General features: G+C 41.3%; 1 long non-coding RNA gene across 2 annotated transcripts in view; it reads left to right on the top strand.

The window, feature by feature from the left end:
- Window positions 1-20,597, top strand: part of LOC129472606 (uncharacterized) — a 187,514-nt gene that overhangs the window by 49,518 nt on the left and 117,399 nt on the right. Inside the window, exon 1 of one of the 2 annotated variants that reach the window (XR_008653992.2) lies at window positions 1,477-1,639. The exons of the other annotated variant lie outside the window; for it this stretch is intronic. This is a non-coding gene — a long non-coding RNA (uncharacterized lncRNA). Of the gene's footprint in view, window positions 1-1,476; window positions 1,640-20,597 lie in introns of those variants that run through there. 2 annotated transcript variants of the gene reach the window in all.

The following is a 20,597-nucleotide window of genomic DNA, read 5'->3' as shown; positions in this document are numbered from 1 at the left end:
AGAACTTTAAAAAATCCGTTAGGAATGGCTGTCTTGTAGGGATTGAGGAATGGGGGAGGTGAGCATAGTCCACAAACTTCCACGGAAAACACAGGATAGACCCAGGTTTAAAAGACTGTCCTGCCACTTATGAGGCAATTCCTGAATCTCTCCCAGCCTCGGTTTTTGCATCTGTAAAATGGCCATGACTGTGAGTGCATCACAGGGACACTTTGAGGAATGAATGACATCACACAGATGAAGAGCTTGGGGCATTACTTGGACCATATTGGGCTTTCCCTAGATGTTGTTTAACTTTCCTTTCCAGTTATTCTAATCACATTGATCCTCGCTCTCGGGTGCTCCTATTGTGACACTTGCTTGACTTAGTTCCAGGAAATTACTAGTTCTATGCTTAATGATTAGATTTTCATTTATATGCATTTGTCTTAGACTCCCCACTTCAAATGGGGTTCCATCAAGGATTTAAATTGGCTTTGAATTTCTCCCATTGGGCTGGACATCCTGGGTATTGCGTCTGTCTTTGAAGTGTCTTTTTGAGGTGGCTGCAGATCACAGGGAATGGAGGCTCTTTATTTGTATTTGATGCCATGTGGCCCCTAGATGCCCTTGTCTCTTAATTACATAGGACCACTGTAAACCTTTGACAAAAGGCAGTTTTGCTTGGTGGTTACAAGCAGTGAAACCTGATCTCAGCCTAGCCTCTGTCACTAAGTGTTTACTCATTGATGAGTTGCTCAACCTCTGAGACTCAATATTTCCACTGGTACAATGGGGATAATGCAAATCATCTCCCAGGATTGTTTAGAGGAGACCACAAGATCGTAGATGCAAAGAATTAGCCCAGGGCCTGGTATACAGCAAGTGCCCGGTAAGCTATAGTTATTATTATTTGTGGTTGATATATTTATCCCCAATGTGCAAAAGGTATCTATCTATCTATCATCTATCTATCTATAATCTATCTAGCTATCTATCATCTACCTACCTACCTTGTTAAATATTACTAGCCATTTCCATTGTAATCCTCCTGAGACCATTTATGAAACAATGGCTCCAACAACTGAGCAAAAGGCGTGCTGCAGCCAAATCAAGGAGCATTATCTCCTGTGCCAGTTGTAGACTAAATTCATTTAATTTGCTAATTTCACCCTTAGAAGTTGTTTAATGCCAGCCAACATTTGGAATTTTTATCTGCACTTTGCAAAGCAAATGACATAGTAAAATACATTAATATAGGCAAATATCTAATTAGGCTTAAAAAGTTAGATTCTATATGTAACAAAGATTTGTACTCTTAAGAACAAAGTAGCTATTGCTCCTTTAGAAATTTTATTAACTGTCTTCCCTCATTGTGTGAAAGAATACTTTAATGAGGTTCTCATCTGTTTATGTCATAAATATTTGTTGAGTCACAGAGGATATGAAGACATGGTCCCTGTCCTCACAAAAGTCTCAGTCTAGTGGGGAGATCAACCTGGGTCAATACACCTGTGCTATGGGAGAGGTATATAGAAGTGTTGTGGAGGCAGGGGGGAGGGCTTCTTATCACACTTGGAAGAAAAGGGAGGTCAGGGAAGGCTTTCTGGAGCAACAGAGATAACCCTGCAGTTTTACAGAGGAGGAAGAAACACACTGGGTATGTTGAGGGATAGTAAATAGTATTATGGGTGGGGGGCTGGTGAAGGAGGCAAAGCAGAAAAAGGCTGAAGTCCCAGACAAATGGCTAAAATCAGTCCGAGAAGTGTGGACAGGATTCCAGGAGGTGCAAGAGGGGAAGCGATGTGATCAATCTTGTGCATTAGATTACTGGGAGGATGGAGGATGGGCTTGGGAGTGCGGGGTTCTGCTGAAGCAGGAGATAGGGAATTGCTTTTCAAAATGTGGTCCAGGGACCAGGAACATCTGCATTACCTGGGAGCTTGTTAGAAATTCAGACTCTTTCTCCCCACCCTGGACCAACTCAATCAGAATCTGCCTTTTAACAAGGTCCCCAAGTGATATATATCCACACTGCACTGGAAGGCTCTTGAAAGGTTGGACTAAACCAGGATGGGCAGTGGCTTTGGAGACAGACAGAAGGGGAAGAGTTAGAGTCCTGTCTGAGCCTCTGGTTCCACTGAAAGTGGAAGGACCTAGCAGGGAGTAATGGAAGCATTTCTTGGCAAGTTCTGTCTAGAAGCTACTGTGTAAATGGGCATGTTGTGCCATCAGATCTGTAAATTAGTTAGCTGTCCAGAGTTTATTAGGAAGTCCTAAAATGTACTAAAAGAGAATGTGGCAGGTGAATTATTTATGCAGGGCTTTGCTCAGATAGAGTGCTAGGTAAACACCATTTGAAGTGAGTGGGATCTTCCTTAGCTTGTTCTACTAGCTTTAAGGGTATGTAATGTGCTTGGGGGTGGGGGATGGGGTGGGGCTACGGATGGATAAATGATATTGGACGAGTGGAATGTCTGGCAAGGCCATGGGGTTGGGGGAGTGGCAGTGGTGGTGGTGGTAGGTGGTGACCTTTCTTTTAGAACATCTCCATTCATCCAGACATTCATATGTGGAGTATTACACCAGGCATTGGGAATACAGAGATGGGCTAGAATGAATATAAACACGTGCCACAGACTGAAGATGTTTGAACAGCCACACGCATAGACATGATGTGTGCAGCAGGGATAGGGGCTCAGCACCTACTCAAGCTTTGGTAGCAGTTAGTGCTCACACACATAGTTTCTGAGCCAAGGCACCCAGATTCCAAACTTTTCCTCCTGGGATACCTTGGGCAAGTCCCACAATCTCTTTATGCTTCAGCTTCCACATTAGCAAAATGAAGATGATAATACTTCTCAGGTTGGTATCAGAATTAGATGAGCATGTGTATTTGAAATGTTCAGGAAAGGGTAGCAATCATCAACATATCATTATTATTATCGTTGCTATTATTATATTATTAACTTTGTTTTTATTCTTGTGAAACATATAGAAGAAATACAAAACATTCTCAGCTCTCAAGAAAGCTCCTGGTTAGTTGGAGAGAGGACACACCCATGGGTATCACCATGCAACAGAAGCTAAATGTGGGGCGGGGAGGGGGCATCAGTTTGGAGGGGCTCTGAGGAAGGTACAGCCCATGGGCTGGGATACCCAGGAAAGGCTTCTCAGGAGAGCTGCTGTTGAGGTGGGAGCATGAGTGAGGGGCAAATGTGTCCTACAGTCATACTAGAAGGAGAACAATAGCAGGGGAACCCTGCAGATTGGAGGACAGAAGGATCTACGGCAGCCTTTTGACCCAGGGCTTTCATTCTGCACATGCGGAGCAGGCCAGAGGGCCTCCTTCTTGCTCAAGGTCACACAACAGGTTAGTGGTTATGCTGGGGCAAGCATCCAGTCTGCTGGCTCCTGAGCTAGTGCTGTTTCCACCTCAGCAGCAGTGTGTCTGCATAGAAAACCATGCATATCCACATGTGAAAAATGACAACAGACCTTACACCCTTCACAAACATTAACTCAAAATGGATCACAGACTTAAATGTAAAACGCAAAGCTACAGCATTTTCAGAATGTGACATAGGAGAAAATCTAGATGACCTTAGATTTGATGATGACTTTTTTATTTTATTATTATTATTTTTTTAGATGGAGTCTTGCTGTGTTGCCCAGGCTGGAGTGCAGTGGCGCAATCTCGGCTCACTGCAACCTCTGTCTCTAGGTTCAAGCAATTCTCCTGACTCAGCCTTCCTAGAAGCTGGGATTACAGGCATGCGCCACCATGCCCGGCTAATTTTTGTATTTTTAGTAGAGACGGGGTCTCACCATGTTAGCCAGACTCCTCTGGAACTCCTGACCTCAGGTGATCCTCCTGCCTCAGCCTCCCAAAGTGCTGGGATTACAGGCGTGAGCCACTGCGCCCGGCCCTGATTATGAATTTTTAGATGCAACACCAAAGGCATGCTCCACAAAGGAAATAATTGATAAGCTAGACCTTATTAAAATTAAAAAGTTATGCTCTGCAAGACACTGGCAATAGAATAAAAAGAGAAGCCACAGACTGCGAGAAAATATTTGGGAAAAAGTATCTGATAAAGGACTGTTATCCAAAATATATAAAAAACTTAAAACTCAACAGTAAGAACACAAACAACTGGATTAAAAAATGGACCAAAAACCTTAACAGACATCTCACCAGAGAAGATACACAGATGGCAAATAAGCATATGAAAAGATGTTCCACATCGTATATCATCAGAGAAATGCAAATTAAAACAACAATGAGACACCGTTATACTCCTATTAGAGTGATCCAAATCCAGAACACTGTCAACACCAAATGCTGGCAAGGAGAAGGAGCAACAGGAATTATTCTTCATTGCTGGTGGGAATGCAAAATGGTACAGCCACTTTGGAAAAGTTTGGTGGTTTCTCACAAACTAAACATACTCTTATCATATAATTCAGAAATCACACTCCTTGTTATTTACCCATAAGAGTTGAAAACTTACATGCACATGAAAACCTGCATGTGGATGTTTATAGCAACTTAATTCATAATTGCCAAAACTTGGAAGCTACCAAGGTGTCCTTAAGTAGGTGAAAGGATAAATTAACTGTAGTATATGTAGACAATGGAATATTATTCAGCACTAAAAAGAAATGAGCTATAAAGCCATGAAAAGACATGGAGAAAATTCAATGCATATTACTAAGTGAAAGAAGTCAATCTGAAAAGAAGCTATATGCTGTGATTACAAATATATGACACTCTGGAAAAGGCAAAACTGTGAAGACAGTAAAAAGATCCATGATTGTCAGGGGCTGGAGGGAGGGAGGGATTAACAGGTGGACACAGAGGAGTTTTAGGGGAGGGAAAGTGGTCTGTATGATACTGTAGTGGTGGATGCATAACATCACGTTTGTCCAAACCCATAGAAAGTACAACACCAAGACTGAACCATAAACTATGAACTCTGGGGGGTCGGGATGTGTCAGTGTAAGTTCATCAATTGTAACTAATGGACCACTCTGTCGGGGCATATTGACTATGGGGAGGCTATGCATGTGGGAAGGCAGGGAGTGTCAATTTTTCTGTGATCCTACAACTGTTCTTAAAAAATAAAGTCTGTTAAAAAAAAAAAAAGCCCTTACAGCATACAGGAGCTCACTAGTTCTTGGGGGTGGTGATATTCTCAGGCCAACTGCAGCAAGGTAGATGGAGAGGAGCCTTGAGTTCTGAGTTTGGTGACAGATCGAATCCAACCTCCCTACAAACAATTGGGGGCCCCTGTAACTTAATTCTTTTAATGGCTCCTCTTGCCCCCTCCCTTTCTATCTTTTTTCCCTCTTCAAATGTGTTCCAAGGCTCTACTGTATGCAAAGTCTCATGTTAAGTGTTGGAAACATAGACCTGAATGAGACTTAGTCTCTGTCCTCAAAAAGCAGGAGTAGAAAATGTCTGTCCCTCCCTCCCTCCCTCCCTCCCGCCCTTCCTTCCTTCCTTCCTTCCTTCCTTCCTTCCTTCCTTCCTTCCTTCCTTCCTTCCTTCCCTCCTTCGTTTTATTTTTGTTTTTGTTTTTGTTTTTTTTCACAGAGTCTCACTCTGTTGTCCAGGCTGGAGTGCAGTGGCATGATCACAGCCCACTGCAGCCTTGAGCTCCTGGGTTCAGGTGATCTCCCACCCCAGCCTCCCAAGTAGCTGGGACTACAAGCACACACCACCATGCCTGGCTAAGTTTTGTATTTTTTGGAGAGACAAGGTTTTGCCATGCTGCCCAGGCTGGTTTTGAACTCTTGGGCTCAAGTGATCTACCCTCCTTGGCCTCTCAAAGTTCTAGAATTACAGGCAGAAGACACTGCTCCTGGCCAGAAAATGCATTTCAATATAAGAAATCAATTTCATTTGATTGGCAGCGGCAGCCTTAGTGCTGTGCGAAGGGATCTGCTGCTCCACCAGGACCCTGTGGCAAAGCATGCGATGACTGATGATTGATTAGCAGTGTATGGCAAGCGTGCAGATAGGTGCAGGTAGAGAAGACTGGTTGCTTCTGGTTTGTGCATATTTTCCCAGAAACAAATCCTGGACTTGGAGAATGTTTGCATTTGGGCCTCACAACCATAAATGGTAATGTTCACTAGTAAGTGCAATCAATGACTAGACTAGCACTAGAGAAAAAAAAAAATCCATCGGCTAGCCAACCAAAAACAAACAAAAAACATCCCACCCCATAAACAAATAACCTTTCTTTTCTCTTAAGAATCTCTGGGATTGATACCATCTCACACCAGTTAGAATGGCGATCATTAAAACTTTAGGAAACAACATGTGCCGGAGAGGATGTGGAGAAATAGGAACACTTTTACACTGTTGGTGGGACTGTAAACTAGTTCAACCATTGTGGAAGTCAGTGTGGTGATTCCTCAGGGATCTAGAACTAGAAATACCATTTGACCCAGCCATCCCATTACTGGGTATATACCCAAAGGATTATAAATCATGCTGCTATAAAGACACATGCACACATATGTTTATTGTGGCACTATTCACAATAGCAAAGACTTGGAACCAACCCAAATGTCCAACAACGATAGACTGGATTAAGAAAATGTGGCATATATACACCATGGAATACTATGCAGCCATAAAAAATGATGAGTTCATGTCCTTTGTACGGACATGGATGAAACTGGAAATCATCATTCTCAGTAAACTGTTGCAAGGACAAAAAACCAAACACCACATGTTCTCACTCATAGGTGGGAATTGAACAATGAGAACACATGGACATAGGAAGGGGAACATCACACTCCGGGGACTGTTGTGGGGTTGGGGGAGGAGGGAGAGATAGCATTAGGAGATAAACCTAATGCTAAATGATGAGTTAGTGGGTGCAGCACACCAACATGGCACATGTATACATATGTAACAAACCTGCACATTGTGCACATGTACCCTAAAACTTAAAGTATAATAATAATAAAATTTAAAAAAAAAAGAATCTCTGGGATTATAAGAGGCCTAGACTCTCCAAAGGGTAGCTGCATAGAAGATACTCTCTATGCAAGCCTTTAGAGGCGTTTCTTTCCTTGATCCCTCCTGATTTGACCAATGGGTTGTATATGTTGTCTTTAAAAAAAAAAATCCCAAGTTTTACATAATTTGTACATAGAACCCCGTTGCATTGCACTCAGTGCTGCCACGTGTCCTGATCCAGCTTCTGCCTTCTGGAGTAACAGGTGATACGCCAAAGGCTCTGCTCCTCCCCAAACCTGATAGGAGACCATTGAGTCGGTCTGTGGCTTGAGAAGAGAGCATTCTATGTAATGTAGCAGTTACAACATGTGATGAACATGATGAATGGTCTTCCTGGTCTGGGCATATTCAGGCACAGAAGCAGTACTCTCTGTAAGCCAGCAATAGTAGGAGGAAGACCTGGGTTTGCTTTGCTTGAAGTGGGGATGGCTTTTACAGATTCATTTCACACTCTCTGGGCCTGGTTTCTCTTTGTGACCACAAGTATATAGCTGTGATGTTCCTGGATGCTGTTACTGTCTAGCCTTGACTCTGTTTTAGAGCAAAGACACCTGTAGGCCTTGGTAGGGAACCAAACAGAGGTCTTATTGACCAAGTGCATGAACCATGTCAGCAAATTGTGAAAAGCAACGCAACTATAAATTCACAATGCTCATAGTGCTTAAGGATTCCCAAGTGCAGAGGCAGAATTAATTTAGGGGAAAGGACAGGCTTTGGAGCCAGGCAGACCTGAGTTCATATCTTCAGGGTGGTGTGATGTTGGATGAGTTATTCTCCTAACCTTTGTTACTTCATAAACTGGGATATTAAGTCCTGCTCATTTCATTGTTGGGAAAATGAGAAAGCCAATATATGTGTGATGGTTAGGATTAGGTTTGCTATGAGTAACAGAGACCCCACATAGCAGTGCTTACACAGATAGTAGTTCTCTCTTGCTTCAAAGTCCACAGATGTATAGCCTAGGGCTGGCCTAGAAGCTCCTCTCTGAAAAGTCCTCTGGGATCCACTTTCTTTCTGCTCACTTCACCATTCCTCAAGTTTGTCCTTATTCCCAGGGTCTAGTATGATCACAACCACATCCACATTTTCCAGCAGAAGACCAGACAAATGCCTGAAAAAGAAAAGGACAAAGGGTGTGGACGAACCATTCTTTAAGAAAGGTACCAGTGCTTTCATAGCCCTTCTGCTTACATCCCATTGGACAGAACCAAGTCACATGGTCACACTTAGCTGCACAGGAGCCTGGGAAATGTAGTCTTTATTCTGGGTGCTCATGTGACCTGCTAAAAGTTTATTTATGGAAGATGGGAAAGAAGACTTTGGGGGTCAACAAATCTTTGTCCCAACTTATGAAGCTCTTAGCACTGTGTTTGGCTACATGATAAATTCTTCCCTCTTTCTACTCATTGCAGTGCATTTGCTGAGTGTGACTGGTGTGGGGCTGTGGGCTTTCATTTCAGTCTGGTTGCCACCTGCACATGACACTCTGGCACTATTTTTTAAATTTACCTGGAGAAGTTGTGGCAGAAAAAATTCCTTTTACTCCCTCCTTGCCGAGGAGCTGGTGGACACTTGGTGAGCATAGGTTTCCTGCCCCTAAGCTGTGTATCCAGGCATGCTCCCTACAAAATCAGAAATTGTTTGGTAATTTACATGGTCATCTTTGCTTACCAGGAGTAATTCTATGAGAGGAGTAGAGCTCTGACATAGCACACTACGGTGGTTGCTGATCCCAGCCTACAGTTCTTTCAAGAAGAAAAACATATTTAAATGGCACTCCTACACCCTCTTCTTTTGTGTTCTGTGGCATAAAGGCAGGTGGCAGCAACTCATTTTCACCAGTATTTACCCAGTGGACTCTAAGGCCAGGCAATATGCAAAACATATATGTGGAAATATCCACATATATTGTGAGGATTCAAACACTGCCTCTGACCTCACGGAGTGTTCTGTAATTGGGAAAATGGATAGAAAACACATGATTACCCCAATACTTTTAAACTATAATAGTATCTAGATGTAATCACCATTAATAACCAAGGAGCCATTTTCCAAGGACAGATGTTCCTGCTTCCTTCTCACCTGCCATATCTGACCAGAAACCAGGTCTTGGACTTCTTTCTTGGAAATGTCTCTTACATTATTTTCCCCTTTTCACCTTTCACCATTGCTGGTCTGGCTCAGGCCCTGTGACTCCCTGTGATGGCTGGTTTTATGCAGAGGTTGCACCTGTGGACTGTTGAGCGAGGCACTCTGCACCAACCAAGTCCCACCAGTTACTGGCTTAGTAATTTGGGGTTACTTAACCTTTTGTGTCTCAGTTTCCTTCTCTCTAGTGTGTGACAGTAACAGACAGACTGTATTGATTTGTTAGGGCTTTTGTAACAAAGTACTGCAAACCAAGTGGCTTCAACAGCAGGAATTTACTGTGCCACCGTTCTGGAGGCTACAAGTCCAAGGTGAAAGGGTTGGCAGCGAAGGGTTTATTCCTTCTAAAGGCCATGAGGGAGGATCTTTTCCATGCCTCGCTCCTAGCTTCTGGTGGTTTGCCGGTAATCTTTGGTATTCCTTGCCTTTAGATCTTACCCTAATCTCTGTCTTCATCTTCACGTGATGTTCTCCCTGTGTGAATCTGTGTCCAAAGTTTGCCTTTTTATAAAGATGTCAGTCATATTGGATAAAGAGCCTTCTCTACTTGAGGATGACCTTATCTTAACTAGTTACATCTGCAGAGACCCTATTTCCAAATTAGTTCACATTCTGAGGTACTGGGGTTTAGGATGTCAACATACGAAGTTTAGAGGACACAGTTCAACCCATAATGCTGCAAACCCTGTGGATGCAAATGTGCTATGTGTATATATATGTAAAGCACTTAGAAGAGGGCCTGGTGCACAGGAAGTGCTTAGTAAAGGTTAGGAAGTATCATTTTTTAAATGTGATTTCTTTCTAACTCGTCCTCCAGCTCTGATCTCCACCCTCCAATCTTGCCTAAACGATATATCTTTCTGGGGCTGGGTGCAGTGGCTCACCCCTGTAATCCCAACACATTGGGAGGCCGAGATTGGTGGATCACTTGAGGCCAGGAGTTCAAAACCATTCTGTCCAACATGGTGAAACCCCACCTCTACTAAAAATACAAAAAAAAAAAATTATCTGGGGGTGGTGGTGCATGACTATAATCCCAGGTACTTGGGAGGCTGGGGCAAGAGAATTGTTTGAACCCAGGAGGTGGAGGTTGCATTGAGCCAAGATCGTGCCACTGCACTCCAGCCTGGGTGATGGAGTGAGACTGTAAAAAAAAAAAAAAAAAAAAAAAAAAAAAAAAAAAAAAGTGGGTGTTTCTTCAGTATAGATTGATTGCATTATGTCTCTGCTCAGACCACAAGTCTGGCTGTGACATTCAGGCTTCTACATAATCTGGCACAAATTAATCCAGCTCTTCTCTGTATTCCCACATTGCATTATTTATAGTGTTAGTGCATGATCTGCTTTGAACTGTGATTGGCTGTGAATGCCAGCAGCCTCCGTGGTGATGGCCTTAGGGCCAGGACCATGCTTATTTAATCTATTCTCAAGCATAGGTCTGTTCTCATTCCTTTTTTTTTTTTAATTTTTCTATTGATATATCCTAGTTGTACATATTGTTGGGGCACATGTGATGTTTTGATACATGTATACAACATATAATGATCAAATCAGAGTAATTGGGATACCCATCCCCTCAAACATGTATCTTTTCCTTGTGTTGGGAACATTACAATTCTTCTAGTTATTTTGAAATATACAGTAAATTATTGTTAACTATAATTTCCTTACTGTAGTATTGAATGCTACAATTTATACCTTCTAACTGTATTTTTGTATCCATTAGCCAACCTCTCTTCATCCCCTGCATTCCCCCTTTTTCTTCCCAACCTCTCATATCTATTATTCTACTCTCTACTTTCATAATACCCACTTTTTAAGCTCTCATCTATGAGTGAGAACATGCAATACTCACCTTTCTGTATCTGGCTTATTTCACTTAATATAAGGCATTCCAATTTCATTCATGTTGCCGAAAATAGCCAAGATATGGAATCAGCCTGACTGTCCATCAATGGATGAATGGATAAAGAAAATGTTATATATATATATATACACACAGGATGTCATTCTTTTCTGTGGATGAATAATATTCCATTGTGTGTATATATTATATTTTCTTTATCCATTCATCCACAGATAGACACTTAGGGTGATTCCATTTCTTGGCTATTGTGAATAATGCTGCAATGAACAGGGGAGTGCAGGTACCTCTCTCTATATTGCTTTCCTTTCTTTTAGATATATACCCGCTAGTGGGATTGCTGGATCATATGGTAGTTTGTTCTATTTTTAATTTTTTGAGGAACCTCCATACTGTTTTCCAAAATGGCTGTTCTACTTTACATTTCCACCAACAGTGTATGAGGGTTCCTGTTTCTCTGCATCCTCTCCAGATGATATCTCATTGTTGTTTTGATATGTATTTCCCTGATGATTGGCAATGTTGGGTATTTTTTCATCTACCTGTTGGCCATTTGTGTTTCTTCTTTTGAGAAATGTCTATTCAGGTTTTTGCTATTTTTAATCAAATTATTATTACTATTTTGCCATTGAATTGAGTTACTTATCTATTCTGGTTATTAGTTCCTTATTGAATGGATAGTTTACAAATCTTTTCTCTCATTCTGTGGGTTGGTTCTTCACTTCGTTGTTTCCTTTGCTGTGCAGAAACGTTTTTGCTGGATGTGATCCCATTTGTCTATTTTTGCTTTTGCTGTCTTGTTTCCATTCATTTTTGCAGCTCCTGTGTCCACAGCGGTGCCAAGCTTCCACCAGATTTTGTGCAATGCTGACTAGTGTTCGCTATTGGATGTGTGTGTGTGTGTGCATCCATCTATCTTTCTAGGCGTTCCCTTAGAAGGGGCAGCAACATGGTAGGGAGTCAGGCTCTACCTGCCCTGGAGGGCTTTGCTCCTTCCCTATGCCCAACCTTTGCTCCTGATCTGGCAAGCCGGCCTTCATCACACCAGCCTCTGCTCCTGAACTCCTTTCTCAAGCCTCGACCCTGCTAGTTTCCATCCTGTCGTCTCCCAGAACCTCCCCATCCCCCAGCTGAAGTCTAAAGTTGCTTATGGATAGTGAGGAAGTTGACTATCAGGAGTAGCTGATGTCTGGAAGGAGAAAAAAATCTTCATGGTAGAGGAGCATGAAACTGCATGGTGGAGTGACAGTGGCTGGGAGGGGCTCTTCCAACCTCCGTGTGCTCTTTCTTTTTCTTTTTTTAAGTTTCATTTCCATCAGTGGTTCCTCTGTCCTTTCTCAGATACTTCACATCTTCATGCTCCCTGGCCTGTATCTAAATATGCTCTTGAGAAAGAAGACATTATCCGTTTTTTATCCATCAATAAGAAAAGAAGCCACAAGGTTTCACTTTCCCAGTCTGGTCTCTGATTAGGGCCTGGAAGGCTTTTCCCTATGGATGTTTCTGATGTCGGGGAGGCTGGCATGTGAATAGGGGTGATATATACCCCTGCATGGCTGAAAATCCTCCCTGGATAGAGCTCCTTCATGCCCAGCTCGTTGGCACCCATCCTACAACTTCTCATCTATACATTGATCTCCTTCATTAGTGGACCATTAGTGGTCCATGAGTCACTGGCAGCTATATGAAATTGCAAAGCGACAGATGATGTGGCCCCCCATAGGTGTTTCCATGTGAATAATGGGCTGAGCACACACGAGAAACCTGAGTGACTGAAATGCAAGGATGCACATGCCACCTGCATGCGGGGCACATGCATGAACACGGACTTGCCTGGACCAAGAGAAGGATTGAATGAGGGCAGTAATTAGTCCTTGTGGGGGATTCTGGAGAGGCTCTCTGGAGGAGGAGATAGAGGAGCAGACCATAGCTAGAAGACAAGAATGGTTAGGAGTGCTCTAAGAAGGGAGCAATACCTCAGAATCTCAGTAGGGAGCCCAGCTTGGGAATGGGGAGAAGTCCGGACCAAGAAGGATTGACAGCCGGGCATGGTGGCTCATGCCTGTAATCCCAGCACTTTGGGAGGCCAAGGTGGGTGGATCACCTGAGGTCAGGAGCTCGAGACCAGCCTGACCAACACGGTGAAAGCCCGACTCTACTAAAAAAATTTAAAAAATTAGCTGGTCTTGGTGGCAGGCACCTGCAATCCCAGCTACTTGGGAGACTGAGGCAGGAGAAGGGCTTGAGCCTGGGAGGTGGAGGTTGCAGTGAGTTAAGATGGCATCATTGCACTCCAGCCTGGGCAATAAAAGTAAAACTCCGTCTCAAAACAAAAAAAACAAAGAAAGAAAGAAAGAATTGATGGTGAAACATTCACTTTTCTGCCTAGAGAAGTTTCCTTTGCCTTCTGGATCCCATCTGCCTTCCCAGCTAGTTCTGCCTACACAAGCCTCCTCTAGCCCATAGGGACCCTCAGTTAAAGTTAGAAAAATATGCTCCAACTGGACGGACCCGGCCCTGCAGGCACACAGGTTGGCCAGCAGATGGCATCTTTGGGTGAATTGGAAAAGCCGTGGCACAAGGCTTCCTCAGCCCCATGCTGAATTTTAGATTCCTCTGGTGCCTTCAGCAGAGCATCCTTGTGCAGGGTGGACCTGCACAATTATACAGAGCAGTCTTGTCTACACCCCTGAGACCCACCTTGTAAACCTTCTCCCCATTCTCTGGACACATCAGCCCCCTTCACAACTCCATAATCTTAATACGTTCTGTTCCTGTCTTCCTCTTTGCAAATTTCAACTCATATCCCTAGAGTCAGCTCAAGTGTCCTGCCGTCGGCGTCGGCAACACTTCTGGACTTGATGAGGCAGAGTGGAGGCTCTGAGTTCCTGCATCACTGCAGTGAGGGACACTGCTCATCCACCAACACATGAACACACACACACACACAGGCACACACACGTCTTTTTCTGAAACTAAACTTTTTCAAAGCAGTGTCTTCACTAACAATGTGCAATACACTAATATTTTCTATTCAATTCCATTCTGCTTTTATTAATTTATTTTTAAATTTAATTTTAAGTTCCAGGGTACACGTGCAGGATGTGCAGGTTTGTTACATAGGTAAACATGTGCCATGGTGGTTTGCTGCACCTATCAACCCATCACCTAAGTATTAAGCGCAGCATGCATTAGCAATTTTTCCTGATGCTTTCTCTCCCCCTGCACACTGCTCCCGCCCCTCAACAGGCCCCAGTGTGTGTTGTTCCCCTCCCTGTGTCCAGGTGTTCTCATTGTTCAGCCCCCACTTATGAGTGAGAACATGTGGCGTTTGGTCTTCTGTTCCTGTGTTAGTTTGCTGAAGATAATGGCTTCCAGCTCCATCCATGTCTCTGCAAAGGACATGATCTTGTTTCTTTTTATGGCTAAATAGTATTCCATGGTGAATATGTACCACATTTTCTTTATCCAGTCTATCATTGATGGGCATTTGGATTGATTCCTTGTCTTTGCTATTGTGAATAGTGCCGCAGTGAACATACGCATGCATGTATCTTTATAATAGAAGGATTTATGGTTTTCTGGGTAAATGCCCAGTAATGGGATTGCTGGGTAAAATGGTATTTATGGTTCTATGTCTTTGAGGAATCACCACACCATCTTCTACAATGGTTGAACTAATTTACATTCCCACCAACAATGTAAAAGCGCTCCTATCTCTTCACAGCCTCACCAGCATCTTTTGTTTCTTGACTTTTTAATAATTGTCATTCTGACTGGCATGAAATGGTATCTCGTTATCTTTTTGATTTGCAGTTATCTAATGTTCAGTGATGTTGACCTTTTTTTCATGTTTGTTGGCCACATAAATGTCTTCTTTTGAGAAGTGTCTGTTCATGTCCTTTGCCCACTTTTTAACAGGGTTGTTTATTTTTTTCTTGTAAATTTGCTTAAGTTCCTTGTAGGCTCTGGATATTAGACCTTTGTCAGGATTCCATCCTGCTTTTAAAATGCTAGTTGTGACCTACTAAACTGATTTCCCAATGCATGAGAGTCGTGGCTCTCAGTGTGAAAGATACTAATTGAAACCATCAAGAGGCAGGAGTCTGAGAAAGTGCTGGCCAGTGAGTTCACCTGAGGGTTCTGTCCTTGGATAGGCATGGGAGGGAATGGATGGTGTCTGGGGTCAGTGAGGAGGTGGCTGGGCCTGTACTCAGATGTTTTCCCTTCCATGGCCATGAGCAGCAATGTGGGCAGTGCCCAGACATATTTCCACCTCCCATTTTGAGCCCTGTCTGGTACCTAGGACCTTCCTGCTGCCCCCTGGGAACCCCCTCGTGATGGCTAACGATGGCACTATCCCTTCTCTCTGCCTCTCCACATCTGAGGCACTCTTTCTACTATCCCAGTCTTGTCATCCAAGGCTGTGGAAGGGAGGGGATATGTCTTGTCCATTCTTACATCCTCAGTACTTGCAGAGTGCGAGGCCTTCAGGTACTCAATGAACACTGGCTGAATAAATGAATGAGTAAATAAATAAGCGGGTGACTGTAGCACCAGAGTTCTGCTGAGCAAGGAGTTACAGGGACTGCCAACTCAAGTGCCTTCAGGGATCAACAGGCAGGAACATCATTCCGTGAAACAGGCCAGGTGGGAGACATAGGAGACGGCCACGAAGCCTCTGGAAGGCCAGTGTCTCTTTATGACCTGTTCCTCTTGCTGCTGTAACAAATCACCACAAATATAATGGCTAACAACAGAAATGTATTTTCCTACAGTTCTGAAAACCAGATGTCTGATCTGAGTCTTACAGGGCTAAAATCAAAGTGTTAGCAGGGCTAGATTCTTCCTGAGATCCCAGGGCAGAGTCTGTTCCTTCCCTCTTCTACCTTGTGGTGGCTGCCTGTGTTGCTTCACCTGTGGCTACATCACTCCAGTCTCTGCTCTGCCATCACTCTCTCTCCTTTTTTGTGTCAGATATCTCTGTATCTTCCTCTTATAGGACCCTTGTGGTCATAATTACGGCCCATTCAGATTATCTAGAATAATCACCACTTCTCAAAATCCTTAATCATATCTTCAAAGTCCTTTTTGCCATATAAGGTCACATTCATAGATCTGGGATTAGCACCAGGAAACCTTGGGGATTATTTTTCAGTCTACTGTATCATGGCTGGGCAGAGTCAAGGGCAGGGACAGAGCTGAGAGTCTCCTGGGCCAATCTTCTTACTGTAGATGCAAGAAAGTGAAGATTGGAGAGGGGAAGGGACTTGCCCATGGCTACTCTCCAGATAGGAGCAACGCCATGATTGCATTCCAGGTCTCTGCGGTTTCCACAATAGCCTCTTCTCAGAGGTGGCCTGTGGCCCTGATATGCTTTTCTGCAATGTATCCTCAACAGTGGTACCTAAAATGTCAGACAAAGGCTCTACACTTGTATTTTTCACCCTAGAACTCAGACACATTCCCAGCTATTTCAGGACTTTTGGAGTTGAACTAATACATGAAAAGCTGGTGTGACTTTCCACAGAGATGAGGCATCCTTAAAGTCTTAAGGATTTTTAAAACCCCTCTGAGCTGTCAGGGGCACCTTAAAATAAATGTAGGTACTCTCTCTCTTAATCTCATTAATTATTCATGTCTTACTTTCCATTCAAACTACTCATCTCCCAAGTACTCCATACATTTTTTTTTCCTAGTTGTAATCATGCAATTCAATAAATCCAAAGAAGTTTGCAGTGCTGATGATCAGAGGCCCAAATCCTTTCAGTTCTGCCTAGGAAGGGATTAGGAGGTTTAAACTTCTTCTTCTACACTGAACCAGTATCAGAAAAAAATGTAAGAACTAACTTAGGAAAAAGCACCAAGGAAGAGGTGCTGTCAGTCAGCATCCCATGGGATACCCAGCCAATGTGTCCCTGGATATTTTGTGAGGGGGCCTGTCCTTCCTAATGGTGTCTCTGAACATTCCCAAATATCCTAATTTGTACTTAGGGAACTGACATGGTTTAATCAATTTCTGTAGATAGATCGATAGATAGGACTCTTTATACACACAGATATATATCAATCGAAGTCTGCTCCCAGACCAGCAGCCTGGCATCACCTGGGAGCTTGCTATGAATGCAGACTCTCAGGCCCCACCCCAGACTTCCTGTATCAGAATGTGCATGTTAACAAGACCCCCATTCGTGTGCATGTCAGCATTTGAGAAGTGCTGTCCCTTGCAGCTCTTTGCCCCTTATTCCACCCAGGGGTATATGTGTGCTCAAAGAGAAAAGTTTATGACACTAATCAGTGAGATTTTAATGTGAATCAGTGAAGCTGAAGACATGTCATAGATTTTAAGGGAGATCTATTCAGATTCACTGACTTTACAGTCTACAAGAGACTCTGGCAATATGCTCATGATTGATAGCCCAGCTCTTACTTTGTGGCTAAAAACTTGGAAGCTTGGAGAGGGGAGCTGTCTTGTCCAAACTCAAAACCTAGTAGTAGAGCTAAGAGGAAAGAGAGGGGAGGCTTAAGTGAAGGTAAGATTTTTATATTTCACCCAAACTGGTAAAATGTTATCACTAGTAGACTGTGCTAAGTTATGGATATATAATACACTAATCAGTACAAATCTATACAAAGAAATATACTCAGAAACATAGATGAATCAAAGTGGAATTCTACAGTGTTGAAGTAATCCACAGGAAGGCAGAAAAGAGAAAATAACAGTGAAAACAGAACAAGCTGAAAACAAAAAATTATGTGATAGACTTAAGCTCTAATATATTAATGTATAAATTCAATGTAAAGGATCATAAAATATTAATTAAAAGACAGCAACTGACAGAGTGGATGAAAAAGCATGGCCCAGGTGACTGCTAACTAAATCACTTCAAATATGTTATTGTCAAGTTGGAAATAAAAAAATTGAAAAAGATATATGATACATTTATCAATCAAAGGAAGACAGAAGTGGCTATATTAATTTCAGATAAAGTAGAATTCAGAATAAAGAAAACTGTCAGACAGACAGGGACATTATACAATGATGAAAGGATAAATCTAACAAGATATAACAATTCTAAATGTATAACAAACAACAGATCTGGACATATGCAAAGCCAAAACTGATAGCAATTAAAGGAGAAATAGACAAATTCATAAATAGGTGAAGATTTCATCTTTCTCTTAACAATTGATAGAATGATTGATAGAAAATTAGCAACAATATAGAAGACTCAACACTATCAACCAAAAGAATAAAATGAACATTTATAGAGCACTCCACTCAACAACAATGGAACAGATACTCTTTCTAAGTGCCCTTGGAACAGCCGTCAAAATGGATTATACTCTGGGTCATGGAACAAACCTCAACACATTTAAAACAACTGAAATCCTGCAAAGTGTGTTCTCCAACCACTATGAAATCAAGCTAGAAATCAATAGCATAAAGGTAACATAAAAATCTCTAAGCACTCGGAAACTAAACAACACAATTATTCTAAATAATCCATGGATCAAAGTCAAAGTCTTGAATAATAAATAATATATTGAACTAAAGGAAAATAAAATTATATCATATCACAATTCGTGGGATACTGAGAAATCATTGTTGAGAGGGAAATTTATATTACTAAATCCATATATTAGAAAAGAGGAAAAGTCTCAAATCAATAATATAAGCTCCCACCTCAAGAATCTAAAAGAGAAGAGCAAACTTAAAACCAAAGCAGGCAAAAAGAAGGAAATAAAAATGATAAGAATAGAAATCAATGAGATAGAAACAGAAAATAGAAAAAAAGCAATGAAACAAAGAGTTGATTCTTTGAAAAGATCAATAAAATGGATAAATCTGTAGCAAGAAAAAATATGACACATTACCAGTATCAGGAGATATCACTACAAACCCTGAAGGCATTGAGAGGATAATAAGAGAGTACTATGAACAACTCTACATACATACATTTTACAAGAAGATGAAGTGACTGGCGTTCTTGAAAAATACAAACTATCACAACTCATCCAGTATGAAATAGATAATTTCAATAGGCCTATGGCTGTTAAGAAAATGGAATTCGTAATTTTAAAACTCCCATAAAAAACTCTTGGCCCATATGGTTTCACTACAGAATTCTACCAAATATTTAAAGAAAAATTAGTACCAGAAGACAGAAGAGGGATCGCTTTCCAATTTATTTTATGAGGCTGATATTACTTTGATACCAAAACCAAAGACAATACAAAAAAAGAAAAGTATAGACTCTTACGAATGTAGGTACAAAAATCCTTAACAAAATATTAGAAAATAGAATTTAGAAAAACATACAAAGAATTATACCAACATGGTCAAGTGACCTTTGTTCCAGCAATGCAAGATTGGTTCAATATTCAAAAATCAATCAATGTAATCCACCATTGTACAAGCTAAATAAGAAAATTACATTAACATATCAATTGATACAGAGAATCATTTGAGAAAATTCAACACCCATTTATGACAAAACTTATAGAAAAGTAGAAATAGAGGAAATTTCCTCAACTTAATAAAAAACATTTATTTTTAAACCCCTAGAGTTAAAATTCTGCTTAGTTGTCAAAGACTTAATGCCTGCTCTCTAAAATTGGGACTAGAATAAGGATGTCAACTCTCACCACTTTTATTCCAAGTAGTGCTGAAAATTCTAGATAATTGCAATGAGACAGGAAGAGGAAAAGACATACAAATTAGAAAGGAACAAGTAAAACTGTCCGTGTTTGCAGATGACATATTGTCTATTTAGAAAATTTCAAGAAATACACATACAAAACAGATCAAAACTGTTTTGTTTGTAACTAATAAATGAGTTCAATGAGGTTACTGAGTGCAAATCAACACAAATCAATTGCATTTCTATATATTAGCAATAAGCATGTTGAAATAGAAATGTAAAATACAGTACCATTTACAATCACTCAAAAAACACAAATGCTTAGATATAAATCTAAGAAAACATGTGTATTACTTATATGCTAAAGACTACACAATGATAATGAAAGTTTACAAAGTTCCAAATAAAGAGAGAGACATACTATGTTCATGGATTGGGAGATTCATAATAGTAAAAGCGTCAGTTCTCCCTAAATTGATATACAGGTTTTATGCAATTCCTATAAAATCCTAGCAATGATTTTTTTTGTATATATAGACAAAAATTATTCTAAAATTTAGCTGAAAGGGCAAAGGAACTAGAATGACTAAGACAATATTGGAAAAGAAAATAAAGTTGGAGAAATCAGTCTACGTAATTTCAAGACTTATTATATAAGAATTCTACAGATTTCAAGGCTGTGTAGTATTGGTGGAGGGGCAGACATATTGATCAATGGGACAGAATAAAGAACTCAAAAATCAGACCCAATATGCTCATCTGATATTTGAGAAGGATGCAAAGGTAATTCAATGGAAGAAGAATAGCCACTTCAATAAGCAGTGCTGGAACAATGGACACAAAATGAACTTTGACCTATGTCTTACACCTTATGCAAAAATTAACACAAAATTAATTATGGACTCACATATAAAACATAAAA

This window comes from Symphalangus syndactylus, chromosome 22, assembly GCF_028878055.3.
Source record: "Symphalangus syndactylus isolate Jambi chromosome 22, NHGRI_mSymSyn1-v2.1_pri, whole genome shotgun sequence".
In the NCBI taxonomy this organism is placed as follows: Eukaryota; Metazoa; Chordata; class Mammalia; order Primates; family Hylobatidae; genus Symphalangus; species Symphalangus syndactylus.
The sequence above is the reverse complement of the archived record's forward strand: the minus strand, read 5'-3'. Positions and strand labels throughout refer to the sequence as shown.